The sequence below is a fragment of the Triturus cristatus genome, chromosome 4_2 (assembly GCF_964204655.1).
Source record: "Triturus cristatus chromosome 4_2, aTriCri1.1, whole genome shotgun sequence".
NCBI classification, from domain to species: domain Eukaryota; kingdom Metazoa; phylum Chordata; class Amphibia; order Caudata; family Salamandridae; genus Triturus; species Triturus cristatus.
The window spans coordinates 693535275-693556959 of NC_140586.1; positions in this window are offsets into that span (position 1 = coordinate 693535275).

Sequence of the window (21685 nt, forward strand, 5' to 3'; positions counted from 1 at the left end):
CAAAAAGGGGTGCCAAAGGTTAGTAGACGCGTCACCTACCCCATCATACTCCAGATGCGCCATTGCGAAGGAAACCTTAAGCCAGTCTTCTCTGTTGGGTGGTTGTTGATCCTTCCATCGCTTACATATTTCCCTTCGCGCAAGCAGAACCAAGTATAACAATAAACCTCGTTGCTGTTGTGACGCCTTAGTGCAGAATAGATTATCATCCCCAAAGAAAATCAGTGACACGTTGATCTCAATAATAGAGTTGAACACGTCTTTGAGAGTTTCTCCGATTTCCTTCCAGAAGGTCTTAATTTCTGAACATTCAAAAAATATATGTATATCGTTTGCTAGGGGGAGATTGCACCTATAGCATCTCGGAGTTGGTGCTGGAGCAAATTTCGCGATTCTAGCTGGTGTATAGTAAAGTCTATTGATAACAAAAAAGTGATTCTTTTTTAGAGCTGCAGGTTTGATAAATTTATACAGCAGCTTCAATGATGGCTCAAACAGTGCTTCTATTGTTGGCTCAAAGGGGGACTGCTCCCATATTTTAATCGATTAGGGTGTTTCCGGGTCTACGGCTTCAAGTGCTAAGTTGTACCACACTGATACCTCTTTTTTTAATGCCTGGGCGGAGTGGCACAACCTTTCAACCTCCCAGTTTCCTTTTACTTGCTCTCTCTCTGCTTCGTACCACGAGGTAAGCTGTAGGTATTTAAATCTGGAGAAGCCTGTGCCAATCTTGGCCCTCAAAACCTCCCATGGAAGAACCCCCTCAGAGACCACCAATTCCGACCAGATTGTAATTCCAGCCCTCTTTATAGGTAAGGCCAGCCCATCCTTTAAACAGTAAGGTGTCCCCGGGGAGTCCCAAATGGGGGCATAGTGTGAGTAATACCCTATCCCCCATGTAGTTCTTACTTTAAGCCAAAGAGCTAGAGCTGCCCTTAAAACCTTCAAACGTACTTTTTTGAAGTACTTTGTAGTACCAAACTTATGCAGAAATGCCTCTACTCTTCCTCCCTCTTCTGCCGTTCTTGTCATTTCATACAGCAGTTTCCCCCACGCCGAGTCTTCAGGTCTCATCAATAGCGAACGGATAGCTTTAAACTGGAAGGCCACTGCGTACCAGCATATATCCGGGAGTGCCAAGCCCCCCTTGGCTAGTTTACGTCTAAGTTTTTTCCAAGATAATCTGGTACCCTTATCTCCCCAGATAAAACTCCCGATCTTACTCTGAACTTTGCTTATTAATTTTTGAGGGAAGGAGAGAGGAATAGCAGGGAAGATGTAAGAGAGCTTGGGGAGAATGGTCATCTTCACCAGGTTAACTTTCCCATATATGGTCAAAGGGAGGTTCCTCCATCTAGAGAAGAGACGATCAATTTCTTTAGTTACTCTAGACAGATTTACAGAGGGAACTCTGGCTAGGTCTTTAACTATGTAAATACCCAAGTATTTTAGTTCTAATGAGTCAACCCCTCCCCATTGTTCGACATTCCAGCCCATCACCTCCGTCTTAGATTTGTTTACCAGGTAACCTGACAATGCTCCAAATTCCTCCGTAATGGACTCTAATCGAGAAAGAGCGACCCCAGGATTATTTGTGAATACAGTCAGGTCATCAGCATACAGTGCTAATTTGCAACTGTAGGAATGGGATTTAAAGGGATGAATTTCGTTATCTAGCCTGATGGCTTGGGCTAGTGGTTCAATATAAAAATTAAACAGAAGTGGAGAAATCCGGCATCCCTGCCGTGTCCCTCTCTGAATGCTAAAGCCTGGTGTGAGTATCCCGGGCAGATGAACCTTGATAGCAATTTCTCAGAGTTTGGATAAAAATTGGGCCAAACCCTAATGTTGCCAATACCTCCCATAAGTAGACCCCGCAAACTCTATCGAATGCTTTGGCCGCTTCCAAGGCTATTATTGCCAAAGGATCAGATCTTGTAGTGGCCAAATCGATGTTACCTATCATTAACTGAGTTTGCTCTTGGATCTGCCTACCTTCTACAAACCCCTTTTGGTCTGAATGGACCAACTTTGGGACTAGCTTCGCCAATCTCCCTGCCAACACGCCCATAAAGATCTTATAATCTGCGTTAAGCAGGGAGATAGGACGATAGGAGTCAGCGCTTAATGGGTCTTTACCTGGTTTAAGGATCAAGACTATAGTTGCCTCTTTCCAGGACTCTGGTACCCTACCGGCAGGGCTATAAACCGCATTAAAAAGGGAACACAAGGCGGGGGTCAATTCTTCCGCCAGAAGTTTGTAGACTTCATTTGGGAGTGAGTCTGTACCGGCAGCTTTTTTATTCTTGCTTTTATTGATTTGCCCACTTATCTCTTCCATCCTAATGGGGGCCTCTAGTTCCCTTCTACATTCCTCTGTTATGGAGGGAAGAGATTTACAGCCTCATGCATCAAGCCAAAATCCAGTCGGTAAAATACCGATTCCTTATTAGCTCCCGGTAGCGAGTCCCAAATACCCAATCCCAATGCATCAACCCAAAACGTGAGCAAATAACGAATCGCTAAATAAATATCCGATAACATACCGAATCGGTAATACCAAAAATGCTAAGTTACCGAATCGCTAAATACCGAATTAGCAGTTACCGAAATCACTATTAGCTCCCGGAAAGAGCCAATAGCAAATAACGAATCGCACCCCAATGCAACAAAACTCGCTAATAACGAAAATGCCTAAAATCGCTATTTTGCAAGAGCTAAATAAGGGGAATCAAAACCTGGAGGTAAAGTTACAAAAAAAAACAATGCAAAACATTTTCCTACATGTGCAAATGATTGAGGCAATCACTAATCCCTTAAAGGTGGCCCAGGAGACCCTGTTGGCTCCCACAAAATGGCTGCCCTCTACGTGCTTGCAAGGAGGATGCGGATCAATGCAGCAGGACAGCGCAGGAGAAGGGTCCAGGAGCGAGTTTTCAGACTGCGCATAACCTTGCTCGGGCAGAATGAGGACGAGGTGTACCAGAAGTATCGCCTCAATCGCGCTATGATCATGCGCCTGATTGCAGACCTGGAACCATTGCTGCAGCACCAGACACACCGGACAAATGCAATCCCTGCGCACGTTCAGGTCCTATGCAGCCTGCACCTACTGGCCTCAGGGAGTTTCCAGGGTGTAATTGCGGTGGCTGGAGGTGTTTCGCAAAGCGCACTGTCACGCTTCTTCAAGAAATTCCTAGATGCCATGCTGACAATGCTCCACACACACATCAGCTTCCCCACAACCCCACAGCAGTTGGACCGCACCAAACAGGCTTTCTACCAGGTGGCACAATTCCCACATGTGATTGGATGCATCGACTGCACGCATATCCCCATATGCCCTCCATCTGCAAATGAGTACATATTCCGGAACCGCAAGTCATACCACTCGATCAACGTGCAGGTTGTGTGCGATGCCAAGAACATCATAACGGACCTAGTGGCACAATTCCCGGGGAGCACACACGACTCATACATCTTCCGCAACAGTGGAATGCACAGGCGACTAATCAACGGAGAATTTGGAGAGGGACTCCTGCTAGGTACGTAGAAATACGCTTCCCCACACCAACACCACACATGTATGTACATCACCAATGCTAAGTCTATGCTTCTATCTTCTAGGTGACAGTGCCTACGCCCTGCGGGAATACTTACTCACCCCATACTTAAATCCAGCAACCCCGCAGGAACATCGCTACAACGCTGCACACATCAGCACGAGGAATGTGATAGAGAGGACTTTTGGGATTCTCAAGAGCCGCTTCCGTATCCTCCACAAGACTGGCGGCGCCATGTTATACCAACCAGAAACATGCTGTCGGATAATTGCTGTATGTGCAATGCTGCACAACATTGCCACCAGAAGGGGAATACCAATAGAGGTGGACAGGGATGACGACCACCGGGCTGACCAACCACCCGCCCAACAACGACAGGCACACATCCCAAACACAGCAGAGGGCCATAGGAGGCGGACATACATTATGCAACATAATTTTTGAAACATGGGGAAATGAGACATTACAAGTTGGTTTGGGGTGCAACTGTTTAATGCACAGTAGCACTGAGGATTGTGCAACAAAACTAGCATTGTAAATCATGCTCCAATTGCATCATTGTAAATAAAAGGTGCCTTAAAGTCACGCCTGTGCATACACAGTGATTGGATGGCCATGGTTGCCCCACCATGGTCCTGCATGCATGTCCAACTGTCTAGTGACGCTTCCCACGTACCCCAAGCCTCCGCTCAGGTGTATCCAATGCCTCACCACGGCCTGTCCCCGCGGAGGCACGCGAACTGCGGCGCCTGGTGCTGGCCTCTGCCAGTGACACGCTGCTGACACTGGAGACAGCCTCACTTGTGTCATCCCCTCCCAATGCAGCAGCACTGCATGTGCTGCTCTGAAGGTGTTCCACAGCAGTGGTGATGTGTCCTAGTGACTTTGCGACATCCCCGCAGAAGTGCCCAAGGTCCACTTGCAGGGGGACTGACCGGCGTGCCAACACAGCGGTGCTGTTGCTGTGCCGTGTGATGGCCTTGGTAGCGGCGGAGGTACGCAACATTTGCTGCCGGTGACTCCTCTTATGGCACTCATGGCCCTCCCTCGTGGCACGGGTGAGCTCATGTACCTCCTCCCTGAGCTGAGCATTGCCCTCTGCAACCGCTGTGGTCATGTCCCTGACCGCCTTGCTCATGTCCGTGACTGCTGCAGTCATGGCGCGCATCTCCCTAGCAAGGCGCACAATATTGCAGCTAATGTTAGCCACATGTCGCCCCTGCATGCGCTGTGTACGCAGCATCCTCTCCTCAATTGCAGAGGTTGTTGGGACATCCTGTTCGGCTGAGGAGACGGAACTGCGACGAGCCCTGTGCCGCCGTGCGCGTCTAGCACCTCCAGGTGGTGCATCAGGTGGTGTATATGTGCTCTGCCTGGGTGCCAATTGCGAGGTGGGTGTTTCCATCTCCTGCAAGGGCGCAACTTGGGACCTGCGCCTCTGCGCTATTGAGGCTGTAGTAGCTGCAGCCTGTTTGGCTGGTGCCGTTGCTTGTGGCGCTGGTGCAGGTGCCGTAGCTTGTGGCGCTGGTGGAGGTGCCGTAGCTAGTGGCGCTGGTGGAGGTGGTGCTGTTGGGGTGGCAGGTGTTGGCGATGCATGCGCGTCCTGCGCTGTCTCCTGGTCTGACTCAACGGGTGTTTCCGATATGACCAGCTGGCTGCTGTCGTCCGAATCCCCAGGTGATGCATCTGTGTGTGAAACAGTGCATGGTTAGTGGGATAATTACAACTACAAGTGTTGTACACATTAATCTCCCTCTGTGGTCCACTACATGAACAGTCTCCATCCATGTTCAACTGATGTGGTGTATGGTCATTGGATTTACGCCTGTACATGCACACTGGGCTGACTAGACTACAACTCCCAAGATGCACTGGTGTCATGTGTTAAGCTGTCTGTGCCAGAGCTGCAGACACACTGAGATCGGGCTGGGGGCATGGAAATGGATTTACGCAATGCTGGGTGTGGGCACAGGCATGCATCTTACCTTGGGCACTTGTGGCTGCGCCGGACGTGTCCATCTGGGTCACCCCCACGACGGCTTCCCGCTCTATCGTCCCTTCCACAAGGTCCTCCAGGGCTGTGTTGGCTGGTGCTGTGGATGCTCCGCCTCCAGTCCTGCTCGCCTCCCGGAGCCTCTCCACAATCCTCTCTTTGGCACGCTTCCGCAGGTCGTACCACCTTTTTTTGAGGTCATCGATGCTGCGGGTCGTGACGCCAACTGCATTCACCCTCTCACGGATGCGCAGCCATATGCGCCGCTTCTCCTGCTCAGGCACCTTGAGGGACAGCTTGCCAAAGAGGCGGTCGTGTTTGCTGGAGACTCCCTCGATTAGGTACTCGAGCTCCCTGTCTGAAAATTTACGCTTTCGTTTGCGTGCAGACTCTGCGCTGGATGGCACTTCCTGCGCCATGATGTGTGTGGCTTTGGATTTGAGAGTCGGTGTGGCCTCACTCTGCACAGGCAGTCCTCCTTCCCAGCTCCTGTCTGCTCCTCTGTCGAGGCAATGTGGGTGGGGCAGCAGTATTTCCTGGTTGGTGATGTCATCTGCACGTTCCCGGAGCGACGCGGCAAATTGCGATTTCGCTAATACCGATTCGGTAATAGCTAACTCGGTATTACCGAACTCACTATTAGCTAATTCGGTATTACCGAACTCGCTATTTGCTAGGGGGAGTTTGCGTGCCCCGCTATGTAGGAATCGGTAAATTTAGCGATTTTTAAGGAATCGCTAAATTTTACCGAATCTGTTGATGCATGCCATTTACCGATTCCTTAATGGCGATTCCTTATTTTTCGCTATTAAGGAATCGGTATTCGTTTGGTTGATGCATATGCCCCATTGTGCTTAACCAAGCTTGAATTGAGCATAGGGAGGGCTCCAGGTCCTCTTCATACAGATCTGAAAAGAGGGAAATTAAGCAGGATTGGAGATCTTCAAATCTGCTTGAGGTTTCCCCCGCGCTGTTTATTGTTAGTCTATTGATGTTATTTTTCACTCTATCTGTTCTAGCCTTCCAGGCAAGTAGGGCCCCTGCTTTTTCACCGTACTCAAAGTTCTGCATGTTTCTTGCATGCCATTGTGCCCTGCACTTTGAATCTAACTTCCCTCTGTACTCCCGTCTTACTTCTTCTAGGTCTTTTAAGACTTGCGGTAGTTGCTCCAAATCCCCCGGGGGAAGTTTGTTCCTATCCCCCTCCAACTGACTTATTTTTGTCTCAACAGTTTTTAGGGCACTAGCTTCAGTTCTGGTTTTAAAACAGATGAGGCTATGAAGATTACCTCTCAAGTTAGCCTTGTAAGCGTCCCAGATAAAATCCCATGACGTTGATTCCCCATTCAGTTCAAAAAAGTCGTTAGAGGAAAGCTTAACAGCTTTAATAATCTCCTGATCGGCCAACATCGCTCTATTTAGTGTCCATCTAGGCTGTAATGCCGTCCCCTTAACTCTGTAGACAAACTGAATTGATGCATGATCAGAAAGGTGGCAAGGTTTAACTAATATATCCTCAATGTTGTTGAGGGATAATGAGTCTACCAAGACATAATCTATTCGGGAGGAATGACCATACTTTTTGCTGTAGAACGTAAATTCTTGTAAATCGCCTTTCTTTGCCCTCCAAACGTCTGCCAAGTCTAAATCCTTTAGTAAGTTAATGAAGGCTCGACGGGATTTTGGGGCACCAATGTAATAGCTGAGGTCCGCAAACATTAATATTGGGGTAAGAACCCCAGTCAGCTTTGGGGCATCAGTGTTGACACCTAACATTCGGTCTACTACTTCGTTAATATACAGGGAAAAGAGCGTGGGGGCCATGGTGCAACCTTGGCGCACACCGCGCTCTACTGGAAACTCAGAGGTGACTTCCCCGGGTCCTCCCCATTGAATTTTAGCAAAATTAGACTCATGGAGCCGCATAACCAGGGTCAAAAGTTCCAGGGGAAGGCCCAACTTTTCAAGAACATACCACAACCGCGGACGGGGCACAAGGTCAAAGGCAGCTCTATGGTCCACAAAAGCGACATAGAGACTGCCCTTGCCCAAGGTTACTACCTTCCAGTATAATTGGACAAAGCGGAAGACCTGGTCCACAGTGCTGGTAAATTTACGGAAGCCAGCCTGGAAAGAAGACAAAATCCTATGGTCTTCGATCCAGTCCATTATCGCATTCAAGACCAACCTCCCGATGATCTTCTGGATTGTGTCTATTAAGCTAATAGGTCTGTAATTCCCTGGGAGTGTCTTATCTCCCTTTTTAAAAATGGGGACTATAACGGCGCCCCCCCCATGATTTAGGCACTGGGGCGCCTTCAGCCACAGCATTAGCCACCAGTGCGATGTACTTGCTCCAACAGATTTTATTGTGGAGAAAGAGGTTAGATGGGACCCCATCTAGACCTGGGGCCCGCCCTGCGGCTACAGAACCTAGTACAGCTAGGACATCCTTGGGGCTAAAAGGACCTTGCGGGTAGAAAACTTGGGGTATCACCCCCAGGTGGTTAAATGAAGAGTTACAAGTGTATTGGGGTTTAAAATACCTTAACCACTCCTCTTGCGTAACATAATTTGATGGTCTGTCCGGAAGGCCACCTCTGTTCCATTTAATCACATTCCAGAACAATCTAGAGTCCCTGGCATAGCATGCTTCCTTCAGATCTAGCCAGTATTGATCGTCCCAGTTCTTTTTTGCCCGGGCAAGACATTTCTTATAAGAGTGTCTGGCCTTTTGAATACATGTCTTGTTCCCACTAGAAAGGGCTTGCGCCAGATTACCTCTGGCACGTCTACACTCCCCGTCGTACCACCGCACCGATTAGGTGGTGGCTTATTACCCTTGCTCATTGGCTTAAGGAAGTACCCGCGTAGTCCCTGAAAAAAGGACTTGTGTAATCTAGAGACTTGGTCTCTACCTTCTTTAGTGGGCAATGCACCCTCTAATCTCAGCGTGGTTTGGGCAAGCTCAACGTCAATGCCAGCAATAACCTTGGCATTGGTCTTGACCTGGCACCACTTGAGTCTTCGCATGTCATTAGTGGGGACACTATCAGGGGGCAGCAGTATCGGTGCCTCTCCTGTCTTGCGTGTATCCCCCCACCAGCAGTGGGTTACACAAATAGGGTTATGGTCGCTCTCGGCTCTTGGTTCGACCACCATGTCATAAATGTACTGCCATAACCTCATACAGCAAAGTACATAGTCAATCCTGCTTTTCGAGCGGCCATTATCAAAAGTGCAGGCACCCAACTTATCCCCTGTGGTCCTACCATTCAAGGCCCTTAATCCTTTCTCATAGCAAAGTGCATTTACCTGCACTATCACCTCAGACCATCTTTTGATTGGGGCGAGCGAGAGGCACGATACACCCCAAAGCCGGTCCTCCTCGGGATCAAGGCCCCAGTCGGAGTCCGGATCAAGAAGGGGTTCAAACGTAATGTTAAAGTCGCCCGCTTTGATCAGATCCCTGTCACTCGAGTTTGCTTCTATGAGACTAACCAGAATATCCAATACCCGTGACCTTTTCCCCTGGGTCCCTCTAAGGTATAAATTGTAGATGTCTATTTCGCGGGGAACAACCTTTACAACGCAACTTTTACAACGCACTACACTTACAACGCATTTTTTACAACGCAAAATCCATTACAACGCACTACACTTACAACGCATGACACTACAACGCATTTTTAAAAACTACCTTTACAACGCATTCCATTACAACGCCTACCATTACAACGCATAATATTTCACTACACTATCCAACACTTACCCTACTGTTGCACCCCCTGGTGTTAGAATAGTAATTTTTACCCCTATACTATCCAACACTTACCCTACTGTTGCACCCCCTGGAGTTAGAATAGTAATTTTTACCCCTATACTATCCAACACTTACCCTACTGTTGCACCCCCTGGAGTTAGAATAGTAATTTTTACCCCTATACTATCCAACACTTACCCTACTGTTGCACCCCCTGGAGTTAGAATAGTAATTTTTACCCCTATACTATCCAACACTTACCCTACTGTTGCACCCCCTGGAGTTAGAATAGTAATTTTTACCCCTATACTATCCAACACTTACCCTACTGTTGCACCCCCTGGAGTTAGAATAGTAATTTTTACCCCTATACTATCCAACACTTACCCTACTGTTGCACCCCCTGGAGTTAGAATAGCAATTTTTACCCCTATACTATCCAACACTTACCCTACTGTTGCACCCCCTGGAGTTAGAATAGCAATTTTTACCCCTATACTATCCAACACTTACCCTACTGTTGCACCCCCTGGAGTTAGAATAGCAATTTTTACCCCTATACTATCCAACACTTACCCTACTGTTGCACCCCCTGGAGTTAGAATATTAATTTTTACCCCTATACTATCCAACACTTACCCTACTGTTGCACCCCCTGGAGTTAGAATAGTAATTTTTACCCCTATACTATCTAATACTTACCTTAAATGCAATTTAATATTATGCGTTGTAATGGTATGCGTTGTAAAGGTAGTTTTTAAAAATGCGTTGTAGTGTCATGCGTTGTAAGTGTAGTGCGTTGTAATGGATTTTGCGTTGTAAAAAATGCGTTGTAAGTGCATGCGTTGTAAAAGTGTGCGTTGTAACGTCATACATCCCTATTTCGCCCATGGGACCAACGGATAACCTGACTAATTGTATGTCAGGAGACCCCGTGGGTATCACACTAGCCCTGGAGAATAAATCCTGTCGGGCCCAGATGGTTAAACCGCCCATAGGGCGGCCTTTGGGACCCTTAGCTGGGACGTGGAAATTTAAATATCCCGGTAGGAATTGAGGGTCTCTAGACCAAGTTTCCTGAAAAAGGCAAACATCATAATTATTAATGAATTCCACCCATTCTGGGGAATCCAACTTAGCCTTTAGTCCAGCCATATTCCAAGATATCAGAGTACCTGGCCCATAGCCCACGCTAGAATCACGGTGGGCGGTCATCGAACTTTCCTCACATGGCCTCACGCTCGCCCTGTACAAGCCCGATGATGCATCCCTGTGCAAAGTGGGCGTCCCGGGAGATACCAGGGGAGCGACATCGGGGCCGTCAGGGAGCTTGCTCACGGACACCGTGACATTTTTAAAGGATAATGAATTCCGCTCATTCTTTGCTGGTCAATACTGGGCATCAAGGTTGCTTGGACCAATACAGCGAGCACCGTTAATATAGAAAAATGGGTAGGGCCAGGATGCAAACCACTCTGCGCCCAGTCCTGTCTAGTAGTACCCTTATAGTTAGAGGACAGATTGTAAAAGTAGTGCAGGTCATGCACCTCGATCCCTGACCTGGGCCCAAGGAATGCATGGTCGCAAATGAACCTCGGAATACACCTATCCATAAAGTTCACAATGATAGAATCGCCCGGTACATCCTTGGGTCTAGATCCCACCCAGTTGACTCTTCTGACAAATAAGATCCTCCCATTCATATTAGCAGGAATTGGTCTGTTCTTATTTAACCAATGGCTCACTTTGTTTTTTAATTCCTGGAAGGATTCAGACTTCTCACCTAATAGTTCAGGGACACCAGTTAGTACCACTACATAGGGGAGGGATTCGGGTGGAAGATGGATGTGGGCCAGGGGAGATCTAGGGGGATTTGCGGGGATATCTAAATTAACCATTTCCCTCTCTCCCATTACTTCCTTGTTATGATTCCCCCTGGGTGCATTACTTGTCCCTCCCACCCTCCCCAAAGACTGCCGAGTGTTCGCTATGGATCTAGAAGAGCCGGGACCTGAACCTGTGTTTGTCTTGGCAGAGGGTGTATCATTAGGTACCGATCCAGAGGTCTTGGGCTTTTCAAGGTGAGGGCAAATGGGTTTTGCAATATCTTTTGTAGACAATTTGACCACGTTTTTTAATGAACAAAAATTGTCAAGAATCGTTTGTTCCAAGCGATCAATTTTGTCAGGGACTAACTTAACCCTTTCTACAAGAGGGAGAATTAAGGATCGGACCATCTGTTCAATCTGGGGAAAGATATCGCCGCTCGGAGGCAGAGCAGGAGCAATATTACTAGCGTCGCCCGTAGTCAGGCAATCGTCAGAAGGTACAGCGTCTGGCTTAGCCGAGTTTTTTACTGTTTTAGCCATTTTTGCCTGTCTAGCACCTTCGGCAGCCCCCCCACGTTTCCTCTTTGGGATGGCAGGTCTAGATAATTTACTACCAGCCCTAGTTAGAGGGCAGGCAGCTTTAAGATTTAATGGGACCACATCTACCACGCTAGGAGCGCTAGTAATAGCACCACTAACCTCCTTAGCTGGAGAAGTAATGGGGTTCACTTCAATACCACCAACCGAAGACAAATCCCCACGGGCGTGCCCCCCCCAACATGTTTGGAGATTTCGCCAGAGCCAATGGGCCAATAGATGAACGTCTAGCGTACATTGGTTCTGTAGAGAGGCGCCTCTCAGTAATGGCTATCTCATGCTCAAGTACAGAGACGGCTTTGGTGATGAATAGGTCCAAAGTGCCAGAAACGGAAGCGGAACCTCCAATTCGCTTCCCTTTCCCTGCCATTTATCGCATACACAAATTAACACAATAAGAGCAGCTTGGGATGATTCACAGAACCGAAGGCGAGTAGCATACAGAACAGTCACGTCTTACTGTGTCTCTGGTCGTTAGGGGAATGGCCCAGCCCGGCCTCTTCCGTCCTCGGATGGCCACAGACGGCCCGCCCTTTGCCCGGGCTTAGCCCGGCGCCGCCCGCGCGCGTCCCGCGACGCGGAGGGAGCCTCCTTCACTTAAGCACCTCCGGGCGCGAAGATTGAGATCAGCTGTGGAGCGCTAAGCCCTCTGGGAGCTGTAGTCTCCCCCTGCGATGGCCGCGCGATGTCAGACAGCGGCTGCAGGGGAGACACACAGCGTCAGGAACCCAGGGGCAATGTGGCAGGTAGGAGAGTGTTGGTTGTGCTTCCTTCCGGCAAGGGCAGCGGTTGAGAAGAAACCCGCTCCACCGAGGGAGCCTCCTTCACTTAAGCGCCTCCGGGCGCGAAGATTGAGATCAGCTGTGGAGCGCTAAGCCCTCTGGGAGCTGTACTCTCCCCCTGTGATGGCCGCGCGATGTCAGACAGCGGCTGCAGGGGAGACACACAGCGTCAGGAACCCAGGGGTGATGTGGCAGGTAGGAGAGTGTTGGTTGTGCTTCCTTCAGGCAAGGGCAGCGGTTGAGAAGAAACACGCTCCACCGAGGGAGCCTCCTTCACTTAAGCGCCTCCGGGCGCGAAGATTGAGATCAGCTGTGGAGCGCTAAGCCCTCTAGGAGCTGTAGTCTCCCCCTGCGATGGCCGCGCGATGTCAGACAGCGGCTGCAGGGGAGACACACAGCGTCAGGAACCCAGGGGCGATGTGGCAGGTAGGAGAGTGTTGGTTGTGCTTCCTTCAGGCAAGGGCAGCGGTTGAGAAGAAACCCGCTCCACCGAAGGAGCCTCCTTCACTTAAGCGCCTCCGGGCGCGAAGATTGAGATCAGCTGTGGAGCGCTAAGCCCTCTGGGAGCTGTAGTCTCCCCCTGCGATGGCCGCGCGATGTCAGACAGCGGCTGCAGGGGAGACACACAGCGTCAGGAACCCAGGGGCGATGTGGCAGGTAGGAGAGTGTTGGTTGTGCTTCCTTCAGGCAAGGGCAGCAGTTGAGAAGAGCTTATGTTTTGCTGTGCTGTGTTGTGTTATGTTAAGTTGTGCTATGTTATCAATGTATGTGCATTAAATTGAGAGTCGCCTCTGTTGGGACTGGCATTTGCTTGGCAGGGAAAGGCATATGTTCTGCTAAAATCATTAAGCCATCTAAGGAAGGGCATCTGAGAGTTTAGAGTGACATACCTACATGTCGGTCTGATAGAGGATGTAATATTCAGGGTTGTGTGTCTACAGAGCTGGCAGCTGTCTGTTTATGGAACTGAAATGAAAATTGAAAGCAAGTTATTGAGGTTCTGAGAAAGACCTCTTCATTGTGTTGGAAAATAAAAATACAGCTTTGGACTTTTGCCCTCAGTCAGTTAGAGAAGTACTTAGCCCTGTGCCAGCGTTCTTCTCGTGAATATGAGGGCAAAAATCATTGAACATGAGTGGCGCCCGGACGGGCACAGTGAAGTTTGCGCTATAAAGGATGAGCTGGACTTCAGGAATGGACACTGTCTTGCTCTCTGCAACCTGTTAACAAGTGGATGCCTGCATGTTTTTGCTGTCAGTTCCCCCGGGGCACAAACAGGCATCCACTTCTGTCAGGACAGCTGATCGCAGCAAAAAGACAGAAGTGGATGCCTGCCTGTGCCCTGAGGGAACTGACAGCAAAAATAAAAGCAAAGCACACGCGAAGCGGCATTTTCGTTGCTATGACAACAAAAGCTTCGCAAGATGGTGTCGGACTGTCCACAGTCCGACGGAAACACACATGCTGTCTGCTATGGACAAATGGCAAGAGCAGCCATGTTTGTCCATGCAGACGCGTGCACGCAAGCCCTTGCGCTGCTTTCGCTAGGCCAGACCTAAAAATCCAATCAGCAGAACTGGAGTTATGCAATTTCAAAGATTTCAGGTAAGCATAGCGCTTAAAAACACAAAGCACCATTCTTGGTTATCTGGTCATGTGAGACCGGGTGAAAGTCACAAGTTCAGGCCAACAGCAATGGAGTGCAGCCTAGATACAGGGACCAGGTTAGTCCCATTGAAAAAGTTACCTTTTCAAAGTCCACTGCGAAGAGTCCACTTTGTGCTAGAGGAAGCCGTGAAGAGCAGGGAGAGTGTCATTGATGGTAGTCATTGCAGTTCGAAGAGCAGGCTGGGCATTGCGGATGGTCTTTGCTATAGCGCAAAGATCTGGTCAGCCATTACGAACAGTTGTTTGTTGAAGCTCTGTGTCATCGCCTGATGTCGACGCTGTAGCGTGTAGTGCAGATCTTGCATTGCTGACTGTTGCTGTAGCGCGAAGAGTGGGTTCACCGGAGCTTTGCAACGGGTGTTGGTGCGGGCGAAAGGAACGTGATGCAAACAGGCCCATTGATGGTTGCAAAGTGCCCAAAACTTCAGGAATTCTCCTTTTCTTAATGAAGTTGCTCAACTAATGCCAAACCAATGAACCAAGACCACGGAGGCACGTCTTGGGGATCAGAAGCACTCTCCAGCAGAGGCACGCAATGTTCAGGCAGGCCCAGTTGAAGGTTCAGGCAAGTCTAGTGCAGCAGGTTAGCTGTACAGTTGCAGGGGGCCTCTGTAGCTTGTTATGAGCCAGTAGCTCAGAATGGGAGGTCAGTCGTCTGACTACTGGTGTCACTTCAGCCTTGGATGAAGGACGCAGGTCCACTCTTCCTTTACAGATAGTAGGGCAGGCTTCAAGCTGGTACAGAGCAGGTCTGTCCATGACCAGTACAGCAGGTCAGCTGGGCAGTCCTTATGTATTATCCACAGGTCCAGGAGTGTACTGAAGAGTTGGTCTGGGGTCCATTATTTATATCTGGTGCCAACTTTGAAGTGAGAGAAACTTCTAGACTTCCCTCCACATCTGGTTCTGGAATTTCATTTCCTCTCGTGACTTGCTCCCAGGATGTCTGGAGTCACAAAAGGCTAGTGTGCGTGTGCTGAGGCAGCTCCATTGAAGTGCAAGTGTGGTAGGTGACAGCTCCTCCCCTCTCATCTAGTCATGATGGCCCATTTTGCCAGCACCCAATCCACTTTTTGTGATACAGTCTAGGAGGAATACCCAAAGACCAAATGCCAACATCACCTCGTCATGTGACCCAGGATACAGGCTGCAGTCACCAAAAGGTTAGGAAAAGAAAATGTTTACTTTCTAAAAGCAGGTTTTTCAAAATTGTTACTTAAAATCCGACTTTACCATTAAAAAGGGTTTTAAATTACAATTCACTTAAGATTAAAATCGACATTCCCACATGCTCCCACTGAAAAGTTTTACTTATTAAATGTAATAAAGTAACCCAATGTTATCCGATGGGAGAGGTTGGCCTTGCAGTAGAGAAAAGTGAATTTAAGAGTTGTTCACTACAAGGACATCTAAAATATAAAAGTACACAGATAACTTTTTTAAATACACTGCACCCTACCCTAATGGCTGTTTAGGGCCTACCTGAGGGGTGACTTATATTAAAGAAGATTTAGGCCTGGCAAAAGGTTTATTTTTCCAGGTAGAAATGGAAGTTTAAAACTGCACACACAGGCTGCAATGGAAGACCTGAGATACATTTAAAAGGCTACATAAGTGGGTGGTACAATAAGTGCTGCAGGTCCACTAGTAGCATTTAATGTACAGGCCCTGGGACCATGCATTACCACTTAACTAGGGGCTTATAAGTAAATTAAATGTGTCAATTGGGTGTAAGCCTATTCTACCATGTTTAGATGAGGTAGAAAAACACTATAGTACTGGTTTTCAGTGGTAAAGGGCACAGGGTCCTAAGGCAAACAAAAATGAGTTCAGTAAAACAGGAGGAGTGAAGGCAAAATGTTTGGGGGGAAATCAAACCAAGGATGTCAGGTCTAACACCAGTTAAAAATGGTTTCATCTAGGGGTCTTGAACTTCAAACAATGGTGCAAGAAATGTAGCACTGTAGCTCTCCATCAGCCCCCTAGCATCACAGACATCCTGACCCATACAGAACTACTGAATACAAAAGGGTCACCTAGATTTCCTGCATACATTTGAGGGGAAAAATGTCTAACCAGAGGTACTTCCCAGGATCAAATGATTTGGAAATCTGATTTGGAAGGAGAAAGCCCACAAGATGGTGGCAGAACTAAGAAGTGGGTAGGCCAAAAGTGTACACTGCTGCAATCAACAGGTAGGGGAAGGGAATCTCGACTGCTTGATGAAAAAAACTGCAGTATCGCCCTGGAACAGCAAGATCAGGGACCAGTGAGTGCAGGGGTTCGGTGTCTGGGACCTGCTCCACTCGAACTAACCAATTGGCTCCGATCACAGCTCAGTTGTTGATGAGTGGCTAAAGAGATGCTGTGTCTTGGGGGTAGTGGCAAACGGAGACACCAGAGACTGTACTCCCCCATCTTGTTTTTCACTTATTCCTCTTTGTCAGAGTACACCGGTTAAGAAACCAACATCTAGCGGGTCGTTCACTGAGACCACAGGCCATGCACAATATTGAGGCCTTTGCTAATGGCAAGTGGGAGTTTAGGTTACAAACAACAACACTGAAATAGATCCAAAAATGGGCAGGCACATCTTCCCCAGGCAGTGCAACAGAATCACAAGTGCAATAAATGGAGTTGCCCAAGTGAAGTAAGCAGGGCACCTCATGGCCCAATATCTGATTAACAAAAAGCTACACTCTACGATAAACTTGATAGGATACTAGATGCCATCACAGCATCCAATGAAGCTTTCGTAACTATGATAGATTTGGTGGTTATCGGAATGGTTTGCTTTAAGACGACTAACAGAAATGATCCAATAGGGTTAAACAAATAGAGAAATCGCTGAGTGTACTTCAGCATGCAATAATGCTTTTCAGACACAGGTCTTGGATCTGACCGATGTATGTTTTCTTTAATATACAGCCGAGAATGTAAAAGGATATGCAAGGTCCAACAACATCAGAGTGGTGGAGCTCCCTAAAGTATAGGAAAGGAACTAATGGTCTCCTTCTTAGAAACATGGATTTAACCTACAGTGGCACCACATAAGCTCTTTACCCTCTTTACATTGTAAAGGAGTTTGCAGAGTTCTGGCTGCCCAGCTGCCTTCCGGCTCTCTTCCACACCCACTGGTTGCCAGTTGCCTGGGATAGAGACAAGATCTTGCAAAAGACCTAGGGCCTAATTATGACTACGGTGGTCTGATGGATAGTGTCTTTTACAGACAAGATGTTCTGATTCAAACAGTTTAGCTCTAAAAGTGAACTGTATATATCAGCATACGTGACTGGTACTTTTTAGTAATATGGGTTTCCTAGGTGCATGCAGAATCAGTTAGAAAAGTTGGTTGATAGCACAATTGATTATAATTCATATTCCCTCTTACAGTGACTAGGATTATTAAACAAAGGTTATGGTGAGCCAAATTGGCCCATCAACCACGTACCATTCATCAGCAAGATAATTGAAAAAACAGTCTATGTTCAACTCCAAGATCACATTAGGCTAACCACCCCCTGCACAGCTCTCAGTCTAGTTTTAGATTATGCTGCAGCAAGGAGACCGATACCTTGCACATCTTAACCACACAGATGATAATAACCTCTTCTTCCTGATATTGTTGAATCTCTCAGCTTCCTTTGACGTGGTCGACCATTCCACCCTTATTTGAATCCTGGAGTCTCCAATGGCATTCGCCAGCAATGTCCTTCACTGGTTCTCCTTCAACCTCCTTACTGACTCCTGTTTGGTTGCACAGGTACCTCCCTGTCCCAAAAGATCTCTACCACCTACGGAGTCTCACAGGGTACCCTACTGTCCTCTGTCATCTTCAATCGCTACATGAAGCCGCTTGGTGCTATACTCACAGGTAGCAGCATTAGAATTCACCAATATGCTGAAGGTAAACTACTCTACTTGAAAGTTTTCTCTGCTTCAAAAATCCAATGCCTCAAACACTGCCTGCACATCTTCCTGGCCTGAAGGCCCTAATCTGGCTCAATGACATGAACTTTGATGGCTTCGAACCTCAACATTCACTGAATTCATCTTCAACACCAACCTCACCCTCGAGGAGCCCACTGCAAAAAAAAAAAAAAAACAAAGACGACATAGTACCAGCTCTCTCTTCTAAAAAAAAAGTTAAACCATTTCTTCCAGAAAGCAACTTCAGAACTTATGTTTAAGTCATCAGACTCTTGCATCTGGATTTAATTTAATTTAATTGTGGGTTTATATAGCGCTAGAATCGACTCCTGGAGGAGTATCTCCGCGCTTCAACCGCTGGGGAACCCGTCCTGGCTCACCCTGAGAGATGGTCCCTAATGGGTATCTCTAAGGTGCGACCAAGCATCCCCGGCGGTCTGGGGGGGCCGTTGTGAAGATGAGGCAAGCTAATGCCCAGAGTTGCCGAGTGTGGTCCCTGACTGGAGTAGGCACCGAGGTGAGAATTATCGAGCCCGCTGACCCTGGTCCACGACCCTGCCGCGTCGGGAATCGAACCCTGGTCCCGGGCCGTCCTCTGCTTACGGGTCTGCCGCCTCTAACCAGTGAGCCACACCTCTCCACTGTCCACTGGATGGTAACAACACCCTGCTACATGGCCTCCTAGATTCCATAGTGGCACCCCTTACATTGTAGCACATTTCATCTAAGTCCTTTATAAATATGATCGCATCACCCCCATCCTGATGGAACTCCAGTGGCTCCATTTGCCGGACTTCACCATCTTCAAAACCAGCTGCATAATTTACAAAGCTATCACAGCTGGGCCTGAGCGAAATGTAATTTACGCCTGCTTGATTCTTGTAATTTGTGGAATTCCGTATTATGCTTCTTACTTTGGCTGTTGTTCACTGTGCTTTTGATTAAATGAATCCTGATGGAAAAACTGATTCAAGGATGCATTCGCACTAAACTGTAGTGCATTGATGAATTATTATGAATAATTTTGCACCCCCATAATGATGCCCCGTTCCCATGCTTATGTTGCAGAGAAGCTCACTGTCTCTGGTGATTCTTAGCACACCTGCAGTAAGGGCTTCGACAGACCACAGACTAAGATGTGTATAAAAAAAAATACAAGGCCACAGCCCTTTCTAATTTATGCACCCAGGATCTGGAAAAACATTCCTATATTCAGAACTGAAAACACTGCTCCACTTTTAGCGAAGAGTTAAAGACGCACCTCTCTAAAAACACTACATCATATTCCAGACTACAAACCAGCTAACTCTCCAACCACTCATTGACTTTATGTTTGTCTTCATCCCCAGTGTCTAGGTTCACATTATAGAAAAACTACTTTCATTCATTCCTTTATTCACATATTGCAATTTCTTCTGATTCAGTTCTTTTTTGGGTCAATGGGAATAGCTAAACAAAGTAAGATCTTTTTTTCCTATCAGCATTCTACAGTCATCTGTGGGGTTTCATAGTGCTCACTTTTCTTTCCTTTCTTTTTCATGCATGCATGTTGGAGATCACACTTCGAAGCTTTACTTCAGCTAGTGAAAGTTCACGTTTCTTCCTATGCTCCACCAACAGCCCCAGAAATGAGAAGTTCCATATTAATGTGGATGGTAATTCCCACTTGGATGTAGTGCATGTCACTTAAAGAGTGCTGTAGTATTCTGCAAACACAGCTGTAATTTCTGCCACATCTGTTTCAGTGATCTTGCTTCCTCAGGGCTATTCTTGAGGCACTCTCTCTATTGGCAAGACAACAGAGGTGCTTACCGGATTTATCCTGAAACTCATATATCCTTCACTGCAAACCATGCATGTGAGTCTGGCTGTGTCTAAGGCGATAAGTTGAAGGGATTTGGGTTCTTTAACCATCACCAGCTGCTGAAACAAAGTGGTACTTCAGTGGGTGTGTATTCCTTCTCAAGCTTGAGTATTCTCATCTTGAGTATGTCGATCCTCACTTAATTAAATTTATTTATCGTGGAGATACACTTTAGCTTTCCCCAGATCACTGCCTTGGATGCTTCCCAGAGTCTGTGAGCTTAACCAACATGCATGCAACCACCACATACTGGGATCTAGATGCAGTTGAACTGGTGAGTGTTCTGAAATTCCCCAGTGCAAGATATGTGACGCCTGGACCAAGGGTGAAAGAAGAGATCGAGTCTGGAGAAGTAACTATGATGCAGTGAGTATTTGGTATAGGCTCTCTAACTAGGCTACCATGTACAATACATGTCTCACAGGGTTATTGCCCAATTTGAGAGTGCTGTGTTTCTGTGGGACCTGCAGATTCGGATCCATCTGTATCTATTCCTTGTCCATCACAGCATTGAAATCTCCCTCTAGCACTGTCACTCTGTGCTGCAAGTCTGCAGCAATCCCCCTCAATTTGTCTAGAATGCTGTGTGTCTTGCATAGGGTTGTATAGACACTTCTGTTGTAATTTCCTCCTTTTCTTTTGCCAATGTTCTCCTTTTTGGTATGCCCCTTTTTCTCCCCCCTGTAACATTCCCCAGTTGAACATTCCCAAGGGAGCTTGCCTTGGAATGTTGGTTATGTCAGTTGGTAAGCGAAGTCGGAGAGTGGATGACCTATTCTCCTCAACAGCTTCCTAGTGTCAAGGGCGACTCTCTACTGTGTCTGTCACAGCAATATAGCAGCCCTCGGCATTCACCCTGACTTGTTTAATCACCATAGGAAATTACTTCCCTAACAAAATTCCCCCCCCAGACCCTCCTAAAAAATCCAGATTGTAATATTCTGTGAACGCCATACACCCCGAAGACGTACCATTTGGTTCCAAGAAAGTGTGTTTCCAGCAGCATTCATATGTCTGAGGAATAATATTTAGCTTATTGATTTAATCCCCCCCGACCCTATATATGAGCTTGTTCATGTACCATGATATGATACCATATCCTTTTTTATTACCTCAGTATAATCTGTCAGCTTGAACAATCATAAACATTTATTTGCATATCAACTAGAAAGACTAACTCCCAGCTCCCCTAAAATCCCTTCCCTACATTTATACCCCAGAAACATATGTCACCCATAACAACTAATTCCATGGAACTGTAAAAACAAAACAGACAGGACATGCCTCCTGCACTTATTTTAGCCCTAGTTTTTTTTAAATGTAATCGTGCCCCTTGGTTAATTTGGTATTTGGGACTTGGCACGTCGCCCCACTCACATGGCCGTTCTCCTTCCTTGGCCACCAACCATTTAAATTCTTCGTTCTTGCATGTCATTGAGTGGTGATGACACATTGATGTCTCTTTCTTAACCAATTTCTGCTTCCCTCTTATTTAGTGACTCATCTTTGCATGTATGATCTGGATGTGTGTGTACCACGTGTGTAATTATTTCCACCTCTAGGCCCATTCCACTAGTGATGTAGGAGTTCAAAGTATTTGGCCTTAACCTAAAACAGATTGTTTTGTTTAAGTTCAATGCTCTAAATTTGTATTTCACCCCACCCCTCATGGACGTTTGCAGCAATGGCTGGACTC